This window comes from Linepithema humile, chromosome 4, assembly GCF_040581485.1.
Source record: "Linepithema humile isolate Giens D197 chromosome 4, Lhum_UNIL_v1.0, whole genome shotgun sequence".
Lineage (NCBI taxonomy): Eukaryota > Metazoa > Arthropoda > Insecta > Hymenoptera > Formicidae > Linepithema > Linepithema humile.
The window spans coordinates 5,630,927-5,654,917 of NC_090131.1; the positions used below are offsets into that span (position 1 = coordinate 5,630,927).

The 23,991-nt window shown below is 45.3% G+C and overlaps 1 protein-coding gene and 1 long non-coding RNA gene across 8 annotated transcripts in view; one reads left to right on the plus strand and one right to left on the minus strand.

Moving 5' to 3' along the window:
* Positions 1-23,991, plus strand: part of ed (echinoid) — a 212,576-nt gene that overhangs the window by 156,055 nt on the left and 32,530 nt on the right. The gene's annotated exons all lie outside the window — the stretch shown is intronic.
* Positions 1-23,991, minus strand: part of LOC105671927 (uncharacterized) — a 134,135-nt gene that overhangs the window by 58,815 nt on the left and 51,329 nt on the right. For both annotated transcript variants that reach the window (XR_010889714.1, XR_010889713.1), the window contains exon 3: positions 21,924-21,968. This is a non-coding gene — a long non-coding RNA (uncharacterized lncRNA). The remainder of the gene's footprint in view (positions 1-21,923; positions 21,969-23,991) is intronic.

The following is a 23,991-nucleotide window of genomic DNA, read 5'->3' on the forward strand; positions in this document are numbered from 1 at the left end:
TGCGCGATAATGCGACATTCTGATTAAAGTCCGCGCTTGTACGTTACTTTACGGAATGCAAGGTAAGCAAGATTAGGATTTTTCACTGCAGATCTCCAGGTGGTGGCTTTAAATTAAATATTGATATACATGTTGCCTGTCCACCGTGACGTCAAGCACACATAAGTCAAAATAAAATTGTGATTTTAATTAATTAAAAGAATTAGTACGCTTTGCGCTGCGCCGTATGTTTCTTTTTTTTTTTTCTTTGTCGTGAAATGATTACCTTTATACGAAAATTATTTTAAAGCCCCGTCTACTTATAAATGTAATAATGTAACGCGTTTATGCAATTAATATTTACACAAGATAAATTACATTTAACATTGTGTTAAATATTACATTTAATGATAAGTGCGTACCGAATTATTTTGCGAGCTATGAAATTTCATTTACGTATCGTAATATGTGAATTATATGTAATAATTAATATTTCAAGCTTACGTTACTCGCGCAAAATATTTAATATTAAAATTTGAGTTTCGTTTGCGTAAAAAGCATTTACCCTGGTTTCTATTGACTTCCGGGTGAAAGCGATCGGAATCCTGCAGGGATCTGTATAAATCGCGCCCATTACCATACGGCGCATCATCATTCGGCGACCATGCGAGGTGATATTTCCTCGAAATCGAGAATACATGTATTTATGCAGTGCGACGGGGTATTCCCGAGCTCGTTCCGCAGGAGAACTCAGGAGCTACGTCCAGGAGCGATAATATCCCCGCAACGAGGCATCCTCGCATAATCGGAGACTGGTTTTCATTTCCAGGCGATGCACGTTGCGGCGGCGCTTAATTGGCGCGAGGGCGTCTCGTCCGTGTTCGCGCAGCGGGAAACCGGTGCACGCTAATAAGTGATGCGCAAGCGGGAAAGCTCGCTTAGCGCATCAATTCACGTTTTAATTTCCCCCGGCTCTCGCCAGCCCTCTTTTCTTTCCCCCTCCCCCTCCACCCCCCCCCCCTCACCCAACCCCGCCCGGTCGACGTGTCCCACGGTTCCTACCCGGCGCTGTCGCGAGCGATACACGACCGGATATTCCGCATCTGTAATGACGTAACGACGGCCGCATCTAGTTGTCAATAACGTGATATCCAATAACTTAATTATTCCGCTATACGTATGCGCGTTGGGGAAGCGACTCGGCACTCCAGATCGATCAGCATCGCCGCCCCTCCCCCCCCCTTCCTCCCAACCCCGCGACAGGACGAATAAACTTAGATCTGCATGCGGAATCGTGAAGTATGAACCCGGCTCGTGTATTATCCATCAGCAGTGTCAGACGCCTACGCATAAATAACGACACTATCTACGTGTAGACTGTGTAAACTCTGCTTTACGCGTAATCTACGGAGACATTACGTAATGTGTATCCAGGCGCGGCATGATCTATACATACAACATTTGTATACAACTTTGCCAGTGATATTTCGAATCCATCACCGCATTCCTCTCTCTATGTCACTTAGAGTAAATTTTGATTAAGTAAGCTTTTTATCGTTTCTTCTTCGATCTGAAAAGAAACAGCGAGTTTTGCGAAAACGAAATCTACTTTATTCAATAATAATACACTGTCGTTCGTAATCGTAACAAATTGCTGCAAATTCATGATCTGGTCAAATAAATTCCCGATGGCATTTTTTCTAGTTATTGTATTACGTTAAAAAATTGCACCGTGATTATAAAAACACCGATGTCTGATCCTATGACCCGTTTCCGTCAATATTAGTTAAAGTTAATTGAAGTTTAACGGGAATTTCATTCTCCTTTTCCTCTCTCTCTCTCTCTCTCTCTCTCTCCATCTTCCGAAGTAACAATATTAAAAAAAAACAAAACAAGAAGTCATTTGAGCTCTGATTAACATTTCATTGCGCGGGAACCTCATTGAAAACTCAATCATTATTTCAAACTCCAGCCAAGCTGCAGCGGGGTCGAAATCAAAATACACTTTCGCGGCACCTGAAAAGCGAGGTATCGGCTTTAAAGCGATATCGCCAAGTCTCGTGACGCAGCCGTCGCGAGCTTTACATCGCGCACATTGTCGGCTACAAATCGCTTCTCACTTAGGTGTTCGCGACGTTTCGCAAGTATTTAAGTCTTGGAAAGCGCGGCGGAGTGAGGGTCTTACGCTCGCTGTTAGACTCGGTTCGCACGGTATCCTAACAAGCGCGTACATATCGGTCCTTTTCACTCATTCGGTCTTGAGAGCGTTCAAGAGTCGGAGACAGCTTAACGCTCGGATTACAAGCTTCGCGAGGCGGACTCGGAGCGGGCTCAACGAGAGCAAAACGTCCGGGGCGGACAAAGCGCCCGTTCATCAGACCCTCCGGCAATGGCCACGTTGCCCGATGGTAAATAATCTGGTGGTAATAAATCTGGCAACAAAACGCGCGCGGGGCAAAATATACCGTCGTTCTTTCTCCCTCTGCGACGCTCTGTCTTCTGTTTCAACCGGTCTCTCAAAGAAAGCCACCAATATCCAGCCTTCGTAAGGATATTGAGTGACGTTCTGAAAAATGCGACCGTTCAAGTTGGCGTTTCACGGAATCGGTGAAGGAATGTTTGTTAATACGAAACACATGTTTCACAATGCAGCGTAGAATGTTCATGCAGCGCATACCAAACGTGTATTAATTAATAAATATTTCCATTCGAAAAATGTATAAAAATATTTTTAAAAAATTTTAATTAAAAAAATAATACTTTTTGTAATCATTATTGTTGTTTTCTTTGCGCAGTCGTATCTGACGAAACTGGATTTAGCTTCGCGCGCTAAGACTACAGTCGCTTAACGATCTCTGAGGTGTCGGCCGTCGCATTCCGTTCTCCTTTTAACCGGAGCAAGTACTAAAAGTGAGGAAACAACGAGCGGACAAAAATCGTCCCGTCGAGTTTATCTTCGCGATAAAAGTTTACCTTTCGTTAGACGGAAGTGCCTCGGTTTCAGAAGGCACTTACGTGCCGTGTATCCAGGCGCGCTTCTTGCGCGCCTCTCGTCCGTGATTCGCGGGAAAGTACAGTTGACGATACGCTTCTCTGCGGAAAAGCGAACAAAACCGGGAAAGCCGGCGGCCGAGATGGCTCGAGGTGGCTCTCGCCTTGGACGAAGTCAAATATCGAAGTGACGTCACAATTCGAGTTTCCAAGCTGTCTGCTTCTCTACCCCTCTTTCTCTCTCTCTCTCTCTCTCTCTCTCTCCCTCCCTCCCTCCCTCCCTGCTTTTCCTATCTCAATCTTCCTCTCCGGGTACTTACTCCGGCCACTAATTACAACGTAACTTTCCGACGACGAGAACGCCGTGCGATGCGGGCGCGCGCGCGCGATTTATCGCGGCCGGCATATTGCCGAGATATTTTCTCACCGACAGCAAATCTGGCTTCCTCCCCCGGAAAGACGGCGGCGGGGAATTTCTCTCCGTGTAAAATACGGCTTTGAGCGAAAGCTCGACGAGGAGCGTCCAGGGAGTGCAACGGCGAATAGTGAGGCGCGCCGGGTCGCTCGCTCGCTCACTCGTCCTCTCGTCTTTCCGCGCAAGGAGTTCGCGGCTCGGCGAAGTCTCTCGCACGGCCGAGGCGAAATGCGAGTTCGCCGGGGCCCTCGGGAAAAATGAATGAAAAATATTGTCTCGGACACAATGGCTTTGAATCCGGGGCGGGATATCCCCGGCGTCGTAGCCGGCGCTCTTCACGACGACGGAGGGTAAGATCGGCCACGAGAACGGGATCCGGGGTGGGAGAGGGGGAGAGAAGCCGGAGGCTGGGGGTTGCGGGAGTAAGTTATAGGCTAGGATTACGAGATTGCCGCGAGGGGATTACGACGATGGCTCCTGGGACGTCCAATCTCAAGGATAAACACTTTCTGACGTTCTTACGCTCCAGCCGGCATCTCCCTCTCTTTAGCGCTATACTTCGGCCGTGCCTGTTTCCCCTTGCGGCCTCCCTGGGCATTCCGCGCGCGTCCTTTGTCCTCGCACCCATCATGCGGCCATCACCCTCCCATTTCCACCTCCTGTTTATAAAGAGCTCTCGCGGGTAGCCGACTTGCGAAAACTCATTTCTCCCGCGCTCCCTCGCTCTATCTGCGCCGACGGGCGTCTCGTGTTTTTGACATGAACAGGCGCATCTATCGAGGAACGTTTGGGAGAGACCGTAATGAAGACCTTTCGCGCTTTTCGGTCGAGTGGCGGGTCGTGCTTTTCGGTGGAGCGGTTGTCAAACATTCGTTTCAAAGTGTAAGTGCAAAGGAAAGAGGAGTTGCAGGGAAGAGCGACAATGACGGGGACTATTGATTATTGAATTTTAAATCAGTTACTTTGAAAACAGTACAAATCGAAGGATTAAAATTGTTTACAAACGCTGCAATACTCATTTCTCCTTTGTGAACGAAATAACATTTAGATGTGTGTTGTCATCAGTCGTACATTTCATCGTATTTACGTTACATCGAATGCACTCGTTCATCGTGCAAGCACATTGTTTGATAGCTAATCCTTGTTAACGAACGAGAATCAATTTATTAATAATTTAGTTTCCGGCATCTCGGCGAAACATTCCGGGGGCTAATTAATCCATTCTGCGGAAATGTAATATTCCGCTGTACCTGCGCGCTCTCGCTCAGGGAAGTAGATTACCACATAAACCGATGCACGCCGACCGATTAATATTACCGCATTTAACGATCCACATCGTTTACTTAATATTTCAACGGACTTCGATCAACCCCGGCGGCGTGTTCGCTGCAACAACGTCGGCGTCGCGTACAACAATGTCAATTGTTTCATCGCGACGATCAATTGTTAACGACGAACCGCACGAACGACAAATTGTCATCGATTTTTCGTTAACGAAAATGTCCGAGCGCATTATGAGGACGAAAACTGCGTCCTACATATTTTCGCTAATACCGAGTCGCTCTCGGCGGGGAGAATAGTGGAAATGCCCTTTGACGGACTTAGGAGCGCAAAGCAACCACCGCGACCGAAAACTTTCCTCCACCGCAAAGAACCATTTCCCACTACTTTTACTTCGCCTCTTTTACCACCTCCGGCAGCAGATCTTCACCCTTGGCCACCTCTGCTCCCTCGTTCATCCCATCTCCCCCCCCCCGCCCCCTCCTACTCACTGGTCCGCACTTTTCCTTCGTTCTCCGCAGAACTGCAAAAGTTTAAGGGGGAGGATGCGTCGGACCGCCGCGAGTTGGCTCGTTCTCGACTTAACCGAGCTGCCGATATACCCGGGCATAATAATTCCCGTGCATATCGCGCGAGCTTTTCCTACGGTCTTAGAGCGGTGAATTCATTAGGAAGTTTCCACGCGGGCGTGCATCCGGCGAGGCCGCGCGCGCGAGAATTTAAATTCAATGTTTAAAATTGGTATTTCTTATAAAACCTTGCGCGCCGCTGAGAGATGGGCGCTCACGACCCCGGCGGGGTGAGAGGCGTTGACGAGTGGGAACGGGGGAGAAAGAAGAAGAGAGTTGCAATTTATTATTCCGCAGCGAACTCCGCCGGAGTGAGAAAGTGCGCGCAGCACGTGTATAAATACGTCTGCAGCGTATAGTAAACGATTTTCATGAGGGAAAAAAAGCGGTGCGCGCGCGATATTATTGTAAAGTAAACAACGACCCCATAATGCGCTATTAGATTGATAGATTATAGCGTGCGTATATAAAATGCGGAACGCATCGCGCGGCATAAAGAGAATCGTTTGTTTTAAGAGTTACGTGAATGCACCTAATTTTGGAAACTTTGCTAAAATATGCACTTCGCATCAGTTTGTATACATATCTCATTGAAATTCATAATGTTACAAAACTCGGCTTGCGCATCACTTTCGATATAAGCAACTCACGTACTACACAATTCTAATTATATAAGTAGATTAGAGAGAAAAAGAAGACGAGAGGGAGAGAGAGAGCAGAAATATATTTTCCCGATATTAATCGACAAACTTTTATAATATATTATTGAATCTGACGGCCCAGTGGATGAATCCAACTGCTTGTTCCGATTGCATGAATACTTGAAAAATGATTTAATAGATCACCTTCTTTCGTCTGATGCTGACGTAAATTGAATAGCATATATAAAGCTCTTATACTCGAAAAATGCGAAGCAAGATCTGAGAATGAGAGGAACCTATAAAATATCGGCATCAAGCTACAATGGATGGTCAAATCAAAAATCGCGCGCGAAATATAACTTGCTTGCGTAACTTCCGAAATTTAAGTTTAATCAATATCAGGTTTTGCAGGTCAATGATTTTTGTATCGAATAAGGCAACAGATTGCGCAATTCGCGTTCATCGACGTAGCGGTAAACATAACCGAACTTCAAGCGATACAACATAATTTACTCATCTTTTCCGTAACTCAACGATAGACCGAAAACAAAAACTAAAAACACGTTTCGATTTTATTAGAAACTCTTATAAGGTCATTACAGTTGCAGCAAGAATAATCAAACTTGGTTGAAATAACAGATTTAGACCGTTCGTGCCGGAAAACAAGAGCGCGGTTATAAATTTTCAGTCGATACGGCGGTTTATTGACTTTATTATAAATATGGCGACGAGGCGGGCAAACACGGAGCGCGAGAAGATGCGGCAGGGAGAGAGAGAGAGAGAGAGAAAAAAAAGCGAGAGCGTGGTAAAAGGCGAGGCGGGAAAAACGCACCGCGGGAAAAACGAGGATGGACGAAGGAAAGCCGGTGTGGCTAGAAAAGTTAGTGAGATCGGCGCCTAGGCTGCGCGCTCGTCGGCTGGCGGAAAGGCGCGCGCTATCGCTCCGTGTAAGTCGCTCCGCTTGCAGCCGCGTAAACGCCGAGACTACGTAACGACGCAAACACAATGTGCCTATAAATAAGGCGCTCGTGGCTAATAACCGGCAGCAGGCACAGCGGGCACCGCGAGCCGCTGGCAATCCGTTTAACTTCGCCGCTCTCGGCTTCAAGGCGGTTCGCACCCCCCTGGCCAGCCGTGGGTGGTGCTTCCGCGGGAAAAAGTCGACGAATTATTAGTTACGGGAATTAAATTCGCCGATACAGAGAGCTCCGCGGGAGAGAGAAACTTATAGAATCTCCCCCGCCCGGTTTGTTTCTCTTTTTCTTTATCTTCATTTATTTAGCGCCATCCGGTATTCTCTTGATTAAATTTTTCATTAAAATTCCGAAAAGATAGAATCCACTTGCATCTGAATGAAAAACAGGACTTTGTTGTTTTACTGCGTCCCATAAACTTGGTTCACAAAAGCCGTTTGTTTATCGCTTACTTATAATTCGAAAGTTACGGATGCCTCGGTGTTTTAATTAAGGAAAAATCGAAATCAATCTAGAAATTTGTTATTGCAATTAAAATCGAAGATTCTGCAATATATATATATATATATATAGATATATATATTCTTGTGAAAGATCTGCACGGAGCTTTATCTCTACTTCCTTAAACAAGAAAATAGTGCTATAGGTCGATCATACACGCAAGCAGCAGGAATACCAGCAGGAAAGCTGTATTTACGATTGCCGTTTATCGAGTTATATTTATCGTATGACAGAATTCCAATAAAGAAGCGACTGCAGGATACAATCCGTAAAGCTGAGCAAACACGGGACAAACATTGCCGTTTTATCTCGCACAAACGACGATTATCGCACAGTATATTAGGCAAATATTAGATTGTTTTTAATACTCTATAACGATGAGCGCGCAAAGGCAATTTCCAGTTCCGACGAGAGTCGCTGTCCGCAGAATGAATACTCGCATATTAGCGTTGCAAATGAACGTTTAACTTTGAGCGTATGACTCTTTCACAGTTTTCTTTTGTGGCGGCTCGCAACATCTGTCTTCGGGAGCGTCGAATCGATCTTTCTTACTCTCAGAGCGGAATCGGCGACGGCAGGGTTTTCGATATACATGCAATATATGCATGGCGGATACCACGGGTATGTGCGGGCGCCATCAAAGAGCGCCCACGGTATACACATTAATACCGCGATTAATTGGAGCGGTCGTATCTCGGTGACGGCGAACAGAGCTTTTGAATTCCGTTCACTCAAATTAAATAAGGAGCTCCTTTATGCGCGACTCTCTTCAAATGGCTCACTTAAGGCCTGAACATCCTTTTGTTATACCGCCTCCGTAGTTTTCCGTCGTTAACGAACTCGAACTCGTCAAATAGGAACATATGTACGTGTGCCTGGAGTGGCTAGATCCCTGGCTGCGTTGTGAGGACTGCTTTATGCTTCGGCATGCAATGCGTCGATGTTGAATGTGTGAGTATGAAACGGACGAAGTATGGTGGGAGAAAATGCGAGAGAGAGAGAGAGAAGGGCTCGGAGGATCACGTACGCCAACGATGACGAGAAAGATCGCGGTGAAGACGGGACAAAGAGAGGCAAGCTGGAAGACGGGAAATCAAAAGAAAAGGGAGAGAGAGAGAGAGAGAGAGAAAGAGAAGGAGAGCTGAACGTTAGGTAGGCTGGCAGGCTGCGAGTGAAAAGACAGGAGGGGAAAGACGGAGTGAGAGGTGCGCCATGGAAGGGAAAGGAAGGTGAATGCGTTGGTAGGAGCGGTAACCGGCTCGACTGGAATCCAACGGCGTGGAGCGCGCGATTTTCTTCTTCGGCGGTGCGAGCGGTGATCCCCGCTGTCTTTCGGTACGAATATTTGGGTATTCCGTTTAAAATCCTCCTCCGGAAGGATTATCGGCTTATCCGCGTCTTAAAATTTTTCGGAATATTAATCCGACCGACGTTCTCAATTTAATCCGACATATAATTAAAATTAAGCGGCATTGAATTCTATTGTGTCAATTTAATACTGCATCTCTCTTCACCGCTGTCTCCAGACATCTATATGTGTCAATATATTTATATATGTCTCAATACGCGTAATAATAGTTAGATTGTCCCCTTAGTAAAACCAGTTGTGGGTATCGGAAAAACTTTTCCGTCCTTTTTTTTCAATCAGGACCAACAAAGAGAGAAAGATCGGCTGCTCCTTTGTTTCTCGATAGCATATTAAAGCAGAATGTGAAAGTAGGACTAATGCTTGACATGAGCGTACGAGCGAGGGACATGTAAAGCACACATGTCGCCGGGAGTACGTTTCGCGGCGGACCGAGAATGTAATAACATTGTATCGTTATTACACTAAAGAGTGGTGGATTAATATAGAGATGGTTTCATGACTCTCGGCGCTCGACGGTGGTATAATTGCAAATGTAATGAAACATGGGAATATTCATAGTATCAGAGAATCGGGCATGTAAAAAGGGCACGTCCCTGTATGTCTGCGTATGCGTAAAAAGACCACCTCTCTCGGGCCAAATAAATGGGGGCTTTGTAAAGGTGGCTCGTGTTCGTCGCTGAGCAAATGAACGTGTCAGCCGCACGAATGCGCGGCGTTCGAAGCGCAGCGGCACACTTTGTACGGTGAATTTCGTAACAGCGGAAAGGGCAGACGCGGATATTGAATGAAAATGTTCATGGGTCTTGCGAAAGGCTTTGCCGCGTATTGTAATTGGTCGAAGGCATTCGGCCACGTGCCGGTTCTGCCACTGCAATCAGCACATTGGTATCGAGAGCGAGACAAATAGCGATAGGAGGAATTAAATGGATTGAGATAAAAGGAGAGAGAATATTTATCGCGCTGCAAAACAGATAAACAATTTTTTTATTTAAAGAGATTTATATTGTAACGGCATACAATGCTATATATAATTAAATTCAATTTTATCTTTTTTTATATTTACTAGACTACACAAACGCGTCATTTGTTTCTTCTGTCATTTCTCATTCCTTCTAAATCTACTTGTTTTAAAATTTCTCTCTCATTCTCAAATTCTTAGAAATGCATTTATCTTAGTTTGTCATGTCATGTCATTAATAACGTCAAACGTAACCATCTCAATGACAACCCATTAGTAATAAATAAAAAAGAACGCGAACGTCGCGATGACAGCCACTCGATGACAAGAAGTAACGCACAATGCGACCAATAAGCAACATGAAAAAAGGTTTCAAATATAAATAACATGCTTCTTTTAAGATAAAAATTTATATTTTATCAAATGATTAAAAAACAGAATTGTTGTAAAACAACTTTGTTATTAGACGATAAGTTAAAACTGAGAAAAATAATGCAATAATAAAAAATGCAGGAAGAACACACGTAAAATATTTAAGTTGTATAAAATATATTCAAGCACAGCGTGCGTAAGATGCATAAAAAGAGAGAAAGATAAAGAATCAGTGAAAATCTCGTGTATTCTACGCCAATGGAAGAAGTGGGACCGGTGTGACTGGTTCGCAGATGCGAGACCCTCGCGGCTAACACCGCCATTCTCGACAACATGTGGTCGAAGCCAGTAGCCGATCGCTGCAAAGCTGAATTCCTCGTTATTATATCGTCCCGAGAAGACGAGAGCCGCGGAAAAAAAGTGGACGGTCTTCCTGGATAGGTCCTGCGTGACTTTTATGCGGAGAACAACTCGAATATGCCTCGTACGATCAAAATTAAATCTCCCCCTCCTCCTTTTTTAATTTATTCATCACCACTCCTTATTCATACACGCGTATTAATTGTATACAACATACTTGTATGCTTCAAATGGACCTCACTTCAAATACACTCCGACGTGTGCGAGAGACTGTGACATTCAAACTTAACAAGTCGAAGAATCAACCGGTACACAACACGTTTCGACGGTCTTTGTCACATGCAACAGATATGCATATGTTTTAAACTCAGCTAATAGGTACTGATGTACCTATAAAAGAGTTTCCCCTCTTCAGCCATTGACATTTAAATATTCGTTCGCTGCCGAACAGGCACTCGAACGATATCCGTTTCCGGCATCCAAAATTCAAACATTGGAAAAATACCACCTACGTATCGCGGTATTTGTCATGCTGACGTCAAGCATCGTTGCTCACTCATCAATTTTTCGATATTCCCCGAAAAAGAGATATTCGAAAGCGTGTCACAGGAAAGCCCAGTTCCGCATACACAAGTATTCGGGGGAATCAGGTTGAATATATAAGATCATCTCGATTCACTGTCACGCGTGTGCAATCCTCATTTTCTATAATAGGTGAAAGTTGTGCCATTGTGCTTGTCTTGCGCTTTTCAGAGCATCGGAATGTTTTTTATATTGTTAAACTGAAATAGAACGAAAATTGGTGTAGAACAACAGAGCATCCGCAACAATAAATAAACCTGTCAGTTTTTATTAAAAACATTATTGTGTTTTTACCTGATTTTACGGAACAGTCGAGTTGGCCGAATTGAATCGAGACAAATCGATTAAACGCAACAAACTGCTCTCCGGTTTTTTCCCCGCTCGTCAGTGCAAAATCACGCGCCGAGTTCGCAAGGGGCAGGATCGTAGATCACGGGGGCGATTTGTTAACAATATCGAACAATGGCGAACGTAAGCGAGTTTCGGCAAGAACATTCGTGACCGATCTTCCTTCCAACGTTTTCCGCGGCCAATTATCCTTGTCCTTTTCGTATAAAAAAAAAAACACGAAGGTAACATGCGTTCAAGATGTCCAGTCACGTAGACAAGTCCGCCGGCAGAATACACATTGGGAAATAAACGCGGATCTTGGAAATAAATACGAAGACGTGAGGGCACGCGCGTTTCGTGCTTTCGAATATCTTGAAAGCAGCGGGGAACGTGTTTCCTACGACCGACGAAACCGAGAAAGCTAGTCGGGCGTGTTCGACAGGTACACCGACAACGACGGACGACGCCGTAAGCTGCAAGCTATTCTTGCGTCTCGTCGGGATGTCGAGGTGCTGGGTTCCTTAATGAGCTGTATGTGACTTCGCATTTATAGAAAATTAGCGTGCTTCCCGTAACGGTCTTTACGGGCTGAACGACAATGGAAGTTCGCAGTAAAACAAATTTGACAAATGTGTGACAGAACTTAATGCGGTCCACAAACTGCAACGCACGTATTCGTGTTTCAAAATGCTATGGGAAACTGCAAATCGCGAGATTAGTAAGAAAATGAAAACGACGGCGCTGCGATTCGCACATTACGTACGGTTTTAGCGAAAAGTTATGATTTTGACAGGCCGTCACGCGAATCGTGGCGCATATTCCGCATCCGCGTCACATACGTGTGGCTGTATGCGGCGTGCACGTATGCATGCACACAGAGAAACGTGCCGGAAATCTGTGCAACAGGTGGCATCGACGGGCCGCACTGCAGTTTCGTGCAGTTTCGAAGGAGGCACTCTGCGGACGATGGTAAGGACAATTTCGATTCGCGTCGAATGAGACGCGATTAAACGGGTGTCATTACGTGAAATTTCCGCCGCTAAATAGATCGTTGCACGCGGTGGCGGCGGCGGCGGCGGCGGCGGTGGCGGCAAGGACAATGAATCGAATCATCCTGGATGCAGAATCTCGATAGCAAGATAACAGACAGTGTGTCTCATATAATGCGGAATGCATTTCGCCGCAGAATGCGTCTAATTGCATCGCACGCGTAAGAATCACGCACGGATGAGCCTTGATGCGGAGCGTGCCGGGAAACTGAGCTTGAAATTGCTCAATGCGGAATTGCTGCGAATGTGAATCACTCGCCGACCGGCGGACAGCGGGGGCAGGAGGAAGACGCTTTTACATAAGGCATTCTCCAGCGATTGCGCGCGCTCGCAACGAGGACGCGTCGGGATGTCGTAAAATCCGCGAAGCCGCGTTAAAAACTGATGGCTAACCGTATCTCGTTTTCTTACGCTCGCGAGTCTTGCCGCTCCATCGCGCCGAGATAAAATCCCGCTCCGTTTATCTGCGCCAGTGGCTGTCAATCTGGAGTACCCTCTCGGCATTCACCGGTGCTCTATGTGTTTAGCGACGGTTACCTTTCACTTCCGCTTTTAAATTGGAAAATTGATTACTTTTTGTTCTAGAAAATTAGACCAATTGCGGAAATAATGGAGATGAATTTTTTGTATCGACGAAGAGGTGGATCGCAATCGTAAAGAAAAGTTGAACACGACTGATTCGTTCGTCTACGTGTTGGATTATTTATCCGCTCGCATATTCCGCGGGGAATATCATTTCTGTACCGTAAACGAAAAACGAGCATGAAGTTTTAGCGAGCGCATTCACTTCACTTCCGTCTGCTTCAGGCGTCCGTCTTGGTTCTACGACCTAAAATCGCCGGTTTCTTTCGAGAAAGAATGGAGAAGGGACGGCGGGGCATCTGGCGTCGTACGCGTACGAGTATGTCTCACGCTCTCGCCCATTGTTCGCGAGGATACACGTTCGAGCAGAGGAGTATTTCTCTTCGAGAATACTTTTTCTGGGAATACTGTTAACCGAGAGAGGCGGTGATTTAGCTTTGGGAATCGTCGCAATTGGCGGTGCAGGCGAGGACTCGACAAAAGCACCGAATCGAACACCCACGATCCGATTATGAAAACGACTTCGTCAAGGGATACGCCGCGGCCAGTGGGAAAATATTTGTCAATTGTCGCGCTACTCGTAAATGTAGCCCATTTATCAGGTGGATCGCTCCACGAGGAACATCGCCGCTGACGATTCGAGTTTCTCATTCATACGCGCTTCCTTTCAAGTTTTAATAAGAGTTTAAGCGCCGAGAGAAGTTTTCCACGCGATAAATTAGCTACAAAAATATTTTAACCAAAAATATTTGAATCGTTTAAATTCACCGAAAATTACGGTATTTTCTCAAACTAAGTTAAGAGCATAAAACAATAGCGAGTCCTTGTTCTTCCATTAAATTTAAGTGAATTTGTCCTAGATTGAAAGTTTATATAGAGAAACTTCTTAATCGGCAAATCCTACATGTATCATTATTAATTCGACATCGCAATAAATTCTCGAAATCCTCGGAGGATGACATAATAAAAAAAAAAAGGGACAAACCCAAAAGTTCACAAACACATCGCCAAAAAAAAAATGCGCTGTCAATTCGCCGTCAGCCCATAAAAGGCGGACGGAGCTGTCACGCGATTTATCAAAGTGAAGCGATGAGATTAAAGTTCGGGCCGGCGCGGACGGTCGCGAGGGATGAGCGACGATAATGTAAAAGTGCAGGAGAGACAACGTCGCCGCGTCGAAAAGTTTAGTCCGCCGTCGCCGCGACTATACGGTCGCGCGTCGCTCTCCAGGCGACCCGCTCTCTCGCCCCCCTCGGTTTCACCGCGGAAAGGGGAGGGAGAGACGGGTTACACTCACCCAGGCTCTCGTTTTACGAGGAGACGGACGAGCACGCGAGCGAAGCACGAACGAAGTAAGTAGAACACGGGCATAAAGTCGTTATCGGGCCGCTGCGTCGATGCGCGGAGGGGAGGGGGAGAACGAAGGAGTTTGGCTTATCGCTCGAGGGCAGACTCTTTGACTTCTATCCGGCGGAGCGACTTGGCCGATTAGCGTGTCACGTTTCGACGACTCTAGATCCAATTATAGAGAGAGAGAGAGAGAGAGAGAGAGAGAGGGAGAAAGAGAGAGAGAGAGAGACATTTGCGGGGGAGGAATAGGAGAGCCGGGTTTCTAATTTTCCCCCGATCTCTGCGCCGCCCGCTCTACCTGCTGCGCGCCGCCACAGGATACACTGCCTCTCGTTACAAAGGATTAACGTAAATTATTTCCCCCCCGATCCGTGAGGATTACGCCGGGCTATCGATGTATCGTGCCGAGGTTTACGCCAGTCAACCTAGATGCATAGGGCTTCACGACGTTGATCTCTTTCTGGAGGCGCACGGAAATTGCAGTCGGTTAAATCGATATCGCGTCATCCGCATGAGAATAATATAAAAAAAAAAAAGTGCGAAAATATGAAATCTATTCGACGAGATCGATTCTCCGCCGCTGTCTGTCATCGAGAACCGAAATTCGCGAAACTCCGTTGCTTCGATCTCGTCTCGCTGTAAGAAGATAAAGCGCATCGACCGGACGCCAAAATTGATGACGCCGCGCGCAACTAAGCGCGACGTCAATTGAACCGTCACTCGAATGAGAGATCGTCCGCTCGCTGCCCGCAGAACGTCGAATATCGCGCTAACGTAATCCAAATCGAAGGCGATTTTCACGGCCTTGAACGGGAAGCCGGATCGCGCGCCGCTGTGACGCGGGGCACGGTTAAATTTAGCCGCCAACGTCTCTTAGGAAACGTTGAACCCAAGACCTTTCCATCCCCACTCACGGTCGGACTGCCATCATCCTCCTCTACCGCCGCACGCCCTCATCTCTTTCCCTCCCGAGCTCTCTCTCTGTGTCTCCTCCTTCGTTGCACCTTCAGTCCCTGCATCCCTCGCATCCTTTCGTCTCTCCTTTTTCCCCGCTTTCTGGCGAAGCGAGAGTAGGCCCTAGCGTTCGTCTAGTGTTTCTCTTTGCTTCTCTCTCTCTCTCTCTCCGCGGCCGCCCTCGCAATCGCCGTCTCGTCGATGGAACCGCGAATCTAGAAGCGTGCAGACTCCGTTCTCGCGCGAGCGACGAGAGATAAGCAGTTTGACGCACTCCTCCCGAACAAAGTGACGATAACGCGCAGCCGACGTCGGTCTCCTCTTTTCCTCCGACTCTCTTCTTTTTTTTTCTCTCTCTCTCTCCGCCGCGGACTACGAGCGCCGGCGCGAGCGTTCTCGCAATATTAAAGTTTTATAGTTTTGCGACACATAAGAGAGCAACTCCCGCCCCCTCTCTTTATCTGCATACCTATCTCTCTTCGTTCCTCCCTCATTCCACATCATCTCGCGTCTCTGTCCACCACTCTCTTCCGTTTGCTCTCGTTTCCTCGTCGCGTCACGCTCTCAACCTCCCACCGTCTCGCCTCCTTGCTTAAGGGTGATGCATTTTTTGTCGACGCGGAGCCTGCATGGCGGAGAGTCGCAGTTGCTGGAAAGGTCGGAATGAAAGAACTCCTTGTTAGTTTCCGAGCTTTCGTACCACTGCGGCTACGAACGCGTGCGGAATGCGCCACGTCCGCGCTTTGTGGAATATTATACTTGTTCGTTATATAGATGTCCTAACTGAACTTGAATGCGGAGATGACGAAGACTATAACGATCGTTGAATCGGGACACGGCGACCGGATTAGTGAAAGTCTCGATTTATATACTGCAATATTAATCCTATTTGCGTTCATGAATATAGAATCTAAAGAGCACGTGCACGTATAGTTTACACGAGTATACATTGTGCACGAGAAACAGAGATATGACTGCTTAAACACGTTTCCTAATAATTCGTCATAATTTCAGGGATTAGTTTGCCACACGAAAATAATGAATATTTACATCTTGACTTAAAGTCTTAACCCAGCTTTAGATGATCTATAAATCTTGCAATAAAATTTGAAATAGAATTTTTATTCTATGTAATGCAGGAAACATTTTTGAAAAATTAGAATGTGCACATGTACAAAATATATATCACTGAAATGTGTACTTTGTTTGTATGTATTACAATTTTCCCAATGCTTTCTATTATATAAAATTATAAATAGATTTCTATCGCAGATTAATTATCTAAAGCGAATTTTGTAATATAATCATGGCGCAATCATTTTATATAACAAAATGCTTCGCTAAAGTATAACAATTGAGAAGGGGTCGGAAAATTACTTGAAGTTCGCGAAAGTGAAATCTGCTAAGAAATAAGTCGGATCACAAAGTCGAGTAAGTCTAAAGTGTCAGGCCATCGAAGCGAAATCGAAATTTTTCATTCGAGTTAGCAACAAGAGCGATAAAACCGACGACAATAAGATAAAATACCGTACATTACGAAATAACTCGTGAAAATATGACGATTACGGAACGGTCGGGAAATTATCTCAAGTTTGCGAGAGCGCGAAATCCACTAGGAAATAAGCCGGATCATTGAATAAGGTCCATAAGTCTAAAGTGTCAAACTGTCAACGCGATATCGAAATATTTCATTCCACTTGGTAAGAAGTACCGTTCTTCTTATGTACGAAACGCACATACCTAATAGTGTGGTTAAAGCAGTTGACTGAGTTTATTCACACGTTTTCTTGCACGAAGAAAATTTTATATCAAAAATTTTTATGATACGGCAGAGAGAGAGGGAGAGAGAGAGCCGTACTGCGGATCAAGAAGAATTATAAGTTTAAATACTATGGCCATTATGTGAAAATATAGTAAAAATTTTTATAATTTCTTCATGGTCCGCGCCGTACATAGTAATTTTTGATGTAAAATTTTCTCCGTGTATATATATATATATATATATATATATATATATATATATAACATTTATATATAACTTTTATATATAACAATTTTGACTACATCATATTCGTGTTTCCGCGATCACGTCGCAGCCTTTCCTATTATCGGCGAAATCAATTAGCACGCAGATATATTCGCGGATCCTTCCAAGTCAATTTTGGATACAATAAGCAAAATAATTATGGGAAAGCCGCACGGGCGTTAATGGATAAACCAGAGTGTCGAACGTCAGCCGAGAAATCGCATTTCCCGGACGAATTTTGGAATGTGATTTACGACGCCGTGATAGAAGAGAACGTGTGCGAGTTACCCCTCTTTTAGACTTTGGAGAATATAACTTGGCTTTAATGAAGATGTATGGCTATGGAGAATCAAGAATTATCCGGAGGGTGCGATGATGTGATATAATACGTCGCATTAACCCACCCCGTATTTTTCGCGTAAACTCGGCGAGTACGGTAGTTTTGCGGATTGATCGATACGGCCGATCGAGTATTAATTAACGAAGCCCAGAACGAAATTCAATTCCGCCGCAATTTTCGCGTTTCTCATATTTTGCGCCACCCCGTGTCCTCTTTTCCTCGATTCTCAATCATTTTGATACTGTTTTATACATTGCACAGGAGATCTGCGGCCGATTTTATCAAGAGAGGCAATTGTAACATTCGCAATTCGACGGAATTAAATACTCTTCGCAGTAATGCGAGATAAATCCTCGCTGCAAAATATTGAAATGTTTATAGTTTTATGTTGATAAAAAAAAAAGGATATTTGTTGTAATAAAATCAAAGGCTGGTTGGTGTCGCTTCTTCTCTTCTCCGAAGCTATAAAAGAACGGTGTCTCAGAAATCAATACCTTGATCTTCCTTGTTTCTGCCCTTTATTGTTAAATAGGATCTTCTTTGATTGTCTTAAAGCTAGTATCTTATAGTAAATGTCTATTTTATGAGATTTGCTCATACAGGAAACCTCAAATGTGGTCCCTAATAGCAATTTGCGACGTGAAACGTATTATTTGAATAGGTTTCCATGTCTATTACTGTAAACTAGTTTTGACAAAGGAAATCAACGTTCTTTCTCGGAAATAATTTTGATCTAGAATGAGACGTCAAGGAACTAACGATCATTGATACAAAAACAAGGTTATTAATCATATCCCGCAATAGTAAAGTTTAAAGGGAAATAGGAGTACGCGTGTTTCTCTCAGGTAAAAAGGGTCTCTCGCCTCTGTAGTAAACGCGGGTACACAAGCGTAAGACGTAAAGGGGGCGACGGAGGGGGGCCCCACAGCTTTACCCGGCCTTCCTCGCCTGCGGCCAAGACAATGCCAGCATCAGAGGCTAGCCGGTTCTTGACGCCTTGCCAGGAACGGCGCTAGTCCTTTCCTGGCCACGCGGACGTTGGCATATAAAATCGGCGTATCCTCGAAAGCGTCTGCTGCGAGCAGCAGCCGCACGATCGCTTGCCAAAACAGTGCTTTGATGTAAGAGCCGTGTATTCGGGATTCCAGCAAAGGCGTTAATTAATCGGTCCTCGCAGCTGGAACGGAGCACCGGAGAACTGACTCTGATTTCCCCGCCGACTTCCTTTTCCGCGGACGTACGCGAGGCAATTTAACTTATGAATCACCCTCTCGAAATTCAGCGAACGCGAGCTCCCTCTCGAAAAACATCTCGCCGTTTCGTGCGTTCGTTGAAGTACATCGACTTCCATCGCTGGTTGAACGATTATTCGCTGTCGCGAGTCGAAGCGAAGCGTTAAACGATAAAAGGTGCTTTCAAGGCGAACGACAATCTCTGCAATCTGCCAGCAGGCGGGCGCGCTCCTCGTAAAGCGCAGAAAGACGCAACGCGGCGTATACGTTCTCGACGAGGCTCTCGACAAAGCCGGCCCTGGATCTCGGGCATAATGTTGGCGAAGTAGCAGCGGGCCCCGGTTGCAACGCACCGCGCGACGTTGCCGCGCGTTCTTGAACAGCGGGTCAGTGAGGAGATCCGGGAGAGATGGTGCGGGGAAAAGGGAGACAGAGGCCGGGGAACGCGAGAGCTCGACGCGCGGATCGCCTCGGCCAGGTTCACGAGAGCTCGGAGAACGGGGGCCCCACGACGTTGCCACATCTCGATGACGCCACACGTTCGTCGATGAGGCCCCAGCGTTCAGGAAACGCTAGGTAGTTCCTCCTACGACGCGCGCACGCCGCTCGATGCACAGCCATCGGCGACCATCTGCTGGCCCTCGGGGCTTTTGAATCGCTGATGGCTGGCGTGACTCGGCAGCCGCGGCTTGGGAGATGAGATCGACGAGTTTCGTGCCGTAGCGTGAGGCTGCGCGCGGCTGGAAGCCATCTTGGGTACATACAGCTTGATGCCCCCTCGTCTCCGCTCGTCTTCCGCTCTCTCATCGTGGAAGGAAACGCACCGCCATATGTCCCCTCTCTCCCTTCGATCAATGGCACGTCTGTCTAGCCGATGAACTTTGCCTTTTAACTCGTCCCTTTACTTACGTCCATTTAAAACTTAGGCTTCGACGGAGCGATTAGACGCGCGACGTCATTAACCCCGTCGAGCGCTGCTCATAACCCCGGGAACCGTTTAAATTTTGATGGTGTACGGCGCGCTTGCCGAGGGAAATACCTCAGGTAATTACCGTTGCGCCTCGATGCCGTCATTACTCCGGAAGACATTGCTCCTCGTCTCTCTCTCTCTCTCCCGCTTTTTTTTCTCGTTTATAATAGATTATGATCGGGGAAGTGGCATCTCTCATGTCGCGATTTTATTTATAACTAGATCGTATGGTTTAATCGTCGTGCGCTCTCGGAGAACACGAATACAGAGGCCTTAATCAGCCGTTAAGTATATCGTGTTAAAAACACTGGGGAAGAAAAATAGGGTCATAGGAAGTACACCTGAGGCGCGCGCGTAGTGCGCCGCTCGCGGCCACCCCAAGATAAAAATGGAAAATGCACGATGGACGGCGATGATTTTCCGGCAGATAGTCGCTAATAAAAATAAGACAGCATAAACAACAGGAAGAAAAACAGCGTCGAGCTAGATCTCCCTATGACCTCTTATCTCATCCACTCCCAAGTTATGAAATTTTCTAGAGCTTCATCGCTACGTCGTAACTCTTGCCCAAGCGTCTTGTCACTGTTTGTCGAGATAATACAATTTCGAGGCGGAATGACTGGAATAATAACGAGGAGGAGAGGGCTTCAAAGTATCACCCAACAAAAGGCGAATCGTCCGACCATAGCAATGACCGTCCTTTCGATTTAAAGCCGAGAAGTTTCTGATGACTCGACGTCTCGTGGATCTCGGGTGTCTCTTTCGCCGTGCGCGCTACGAAATCGACGTGCGAGAGACGATACGTAAGAGATACGATACGGGTTCGCGTATATACCGTTACGTCGCTCAAGCAAGACGCATTCGATACAAGTATGCCATGCGCGCTACCAAAAGGTCATCGCGTTCATCGTGTCGCTTGTGTCAGAATTTTATTAGATATACGCGAAAGATTTGTGGCCGCTTTAAAAAAAGAAAGGAAAAGAAAAATGTTAAAAAGATTCTATCGTATAAAGTACGATTACGAAATAATACTCTACACACAATGTATGCACGCACGTAATGTACATTTGCTTATTAATTAAAGAATTTTCTGTTAGATAAAATCCCTTTTAAAGTTATCTGATGGGGAGGCTGTAAAAATCCAATAATTAAAGTAACGTGTTGTTAGAGGATATTGTTTAATCGGTTAATCAGGTGATGTGTAAGCGAATTTTAATGCGATGCATTAGAGCATGGGGGGAAAAAAGGAGATCGTCGAGTGTTATGTTATGTGCAGGATTAACATTCTCTCACGAGAACGCCGACAACATTGCACCGTTATTAATGTATAAACAGCCTTAGGCAGTCTTGCCACGCATGCGCGTAAGCTATATCTGAATTTGTACTCGAGGCATTGGGATTTACAGTAAGGTTTAATTAGTGGTCTCGCGTGTTATACGGAGGGGCATCTGATAAAGAGAATTTGTCTACAGTAAACATGTATGAACATGATATATGAACATGCTTACACTTGTCGTCGAGAGAGATTTTGCCGTAATTGATTCCGGTAGGAACTGAAACACGACATGCCGTTTAAAAAGATTTTTGTTACTATTATTACTATAAAAAGAAATGATTAAAAAATATGACTAAACATGTTGCGACACTAGCTTGAGGAGTGTGCGGAAATTGCGCAAGTTTCACGGATGGCCTTTTGATGGGAGACGAGCGACGCTGAGAGGTACATTGAGGCGGTCCATGTGCGATTGTTATCGTACACGTCGTCGCTTAATTTAAGCGATACCGCCCTTCTAATCTACCATTGGCGCTATCACGAAAACAACACACATACAATGCACCTTGGATGCGCAAGAATGGCCTGCACGCCTATTCAAGAAGCACTCGCCTGGACGCGCTATGGCGCACAAGCACGCCATTTAAAAACGTTCGTTCAGACTGTGCATACACATGGAATCGTATATGCATTCGTGACTTCGTGACTTTTATATTCTTTAGATTATAAGAGACACACAATGTAGAGTCGGCCGGTAGCAATTATTTCGCGCTCTTACTACCGTGTCAAGATTTATTACGTAATGTAACACTAAAATTTACTCACCAGCCGATGTGCTGCCGTTGCTCCCCTCCGTTACTTCGGACACGCCTGTAACAAACGCACTGATTAATACGCTTTATTCATACGACACACACGAGTTTTACGAGCGCGACGCACTTTCGACGCGATATACGACGATTCCGAAATAATCTCGATTATTACATTCGCAAAACAATTGTGTCTATTGTAAAAAATTCGATGCAGAGACAATGCTTGATGGAGCGGCTTTGTGAGTTAAAAGAATGTCAAATGTAAATAGTATCGCAATATTTAATTATCTTTAGTTGTTTTTATTATCTCCTTGATCGACAATGAGTTCGGTTCTTCCGACACGCGATTACTCGTGCGATTCTCGGACGAATAAATAACACGAAACATAATGATTATCCATAGTAATTGCCACTCTGCTGCTAATTAATACTCTATGATAATTGCCTGTTATTCGATTATACGTATCATGTCTGAAAAACGTTCGTTACGAACGTGCGTATCAAGAGACACGGTCATGTCTCACACCAATCACGCACAGCAAACGACATGATCCTATAAATTCGGCGCGTCTGCCGGCAGCGACTGTTTCACATTTTGTACTGCCGTTAATTTTGTATACATTTGCAATTAAACGATAATATACCGCAAGTCGTTTAGCTGAGATAAATAATTCTGGACTTGTCGAAAACCGGGTGTCCAAATAAAACTTGTTTTTCTGCGACTTTTCTGTGCGATAATATCGATCCGTATCGATTTACCCTGAGTGATTCCGAAACTGACTAACGATAGAGCCAGATGTAATATAGGTCGCTGACCTATGTAGAACATACTACTACTGCTAATCGGCTGATCAGCTGATCGTAGTAATGCAATGGTTACGTAATGTTACCGGCACACCTATGTAAACGTACACATGCGCGTCGTGTTTATTCGTGAATAGTGTGCACATCGGATCTTAAAAACGTTATAACTCGGCGAGAAGTTGACGTAGCGACATGCGCCGAAAACGGGTCTTCTGCGCGTCGCATACCGCAGATGCTTGTGCCCAATATATGCACTTTTATCATGACATTTATACGTGAGTATATGTATAGTATAACTCGAACTCAAATATAATGGCCCATATTTTAATTGTGATAATATTATTGGAGTTTAATTTTATACATGAGAAATTTCTAATTTGTTATGAAATTGTGTTTTCGAGAGCTGAAAGAATTAAGAATAAATGTATTAAAAAATGCACGAGAGTGCGTATATTTCTTTAAATCGTACCTGAGAAAGAGTATACATTGGAAATGCATAACGACTTCAAACTAATCTTTCTGTTTAGTTTTCTTTATCATTTCTATATTCGTTTAATATATTGGTATTGTTTCGAGCAGTATGTGAATCTATAATACGTTTACAGGAAGAGATGAGACATGCTAAACTTATCCAATTAACTCGTTATTAACATCTCTAATAAATGGGCGCGTCCTGGAATCGTCAATAATATTTTTAGTCGCTGGGAAAACAACTTTCGTACTATTCGTACCAAAGTCGTCTCGCGAAAGTCCTCATTGTTGATTCTCCGAGAAATCATTGTTAATCACGGTGAACGTGAGTGAGCGAGCGAGCGGTTGCCAAGGAAGCGCAGTAGCGTTCGCAAATTCAAAGCCGGCGCAGGGTTTGCGCGTCCAATACGCGAATCGGAACGCAATTGTTGCCGCCACAACTATGCCAGCGATGCTTTCTCTCTCCCTCTCCCCCTCTCTCGCTCTCTCTCTCTCTCACTCACTTGCTCTACCTCTCAGAGAGAGGCCCCTTGCATAGGAACCGGAGCAACGGGCAGATGCTTCATTAATACGCCGATCGTGAATTGTTACCATTTAATTAAATCGCATTTTCCGCGCGCTCTCCATGACTCCGCGGATCAGGAGGAGAGGAACTGCTTCGGCGGTTCGTAATTAAAACTGCGGCTCTTGTCCCTCGCCTTGTTTGTTCGCTCTTTGTTTCTCTCTCTCATTGTTTCTTTCTCTCTCCCTTCCTCTGCTCCTTTCCTTGTCTCTTACTTTTCTTCACTCTTTCCCTTTCTCTCTCA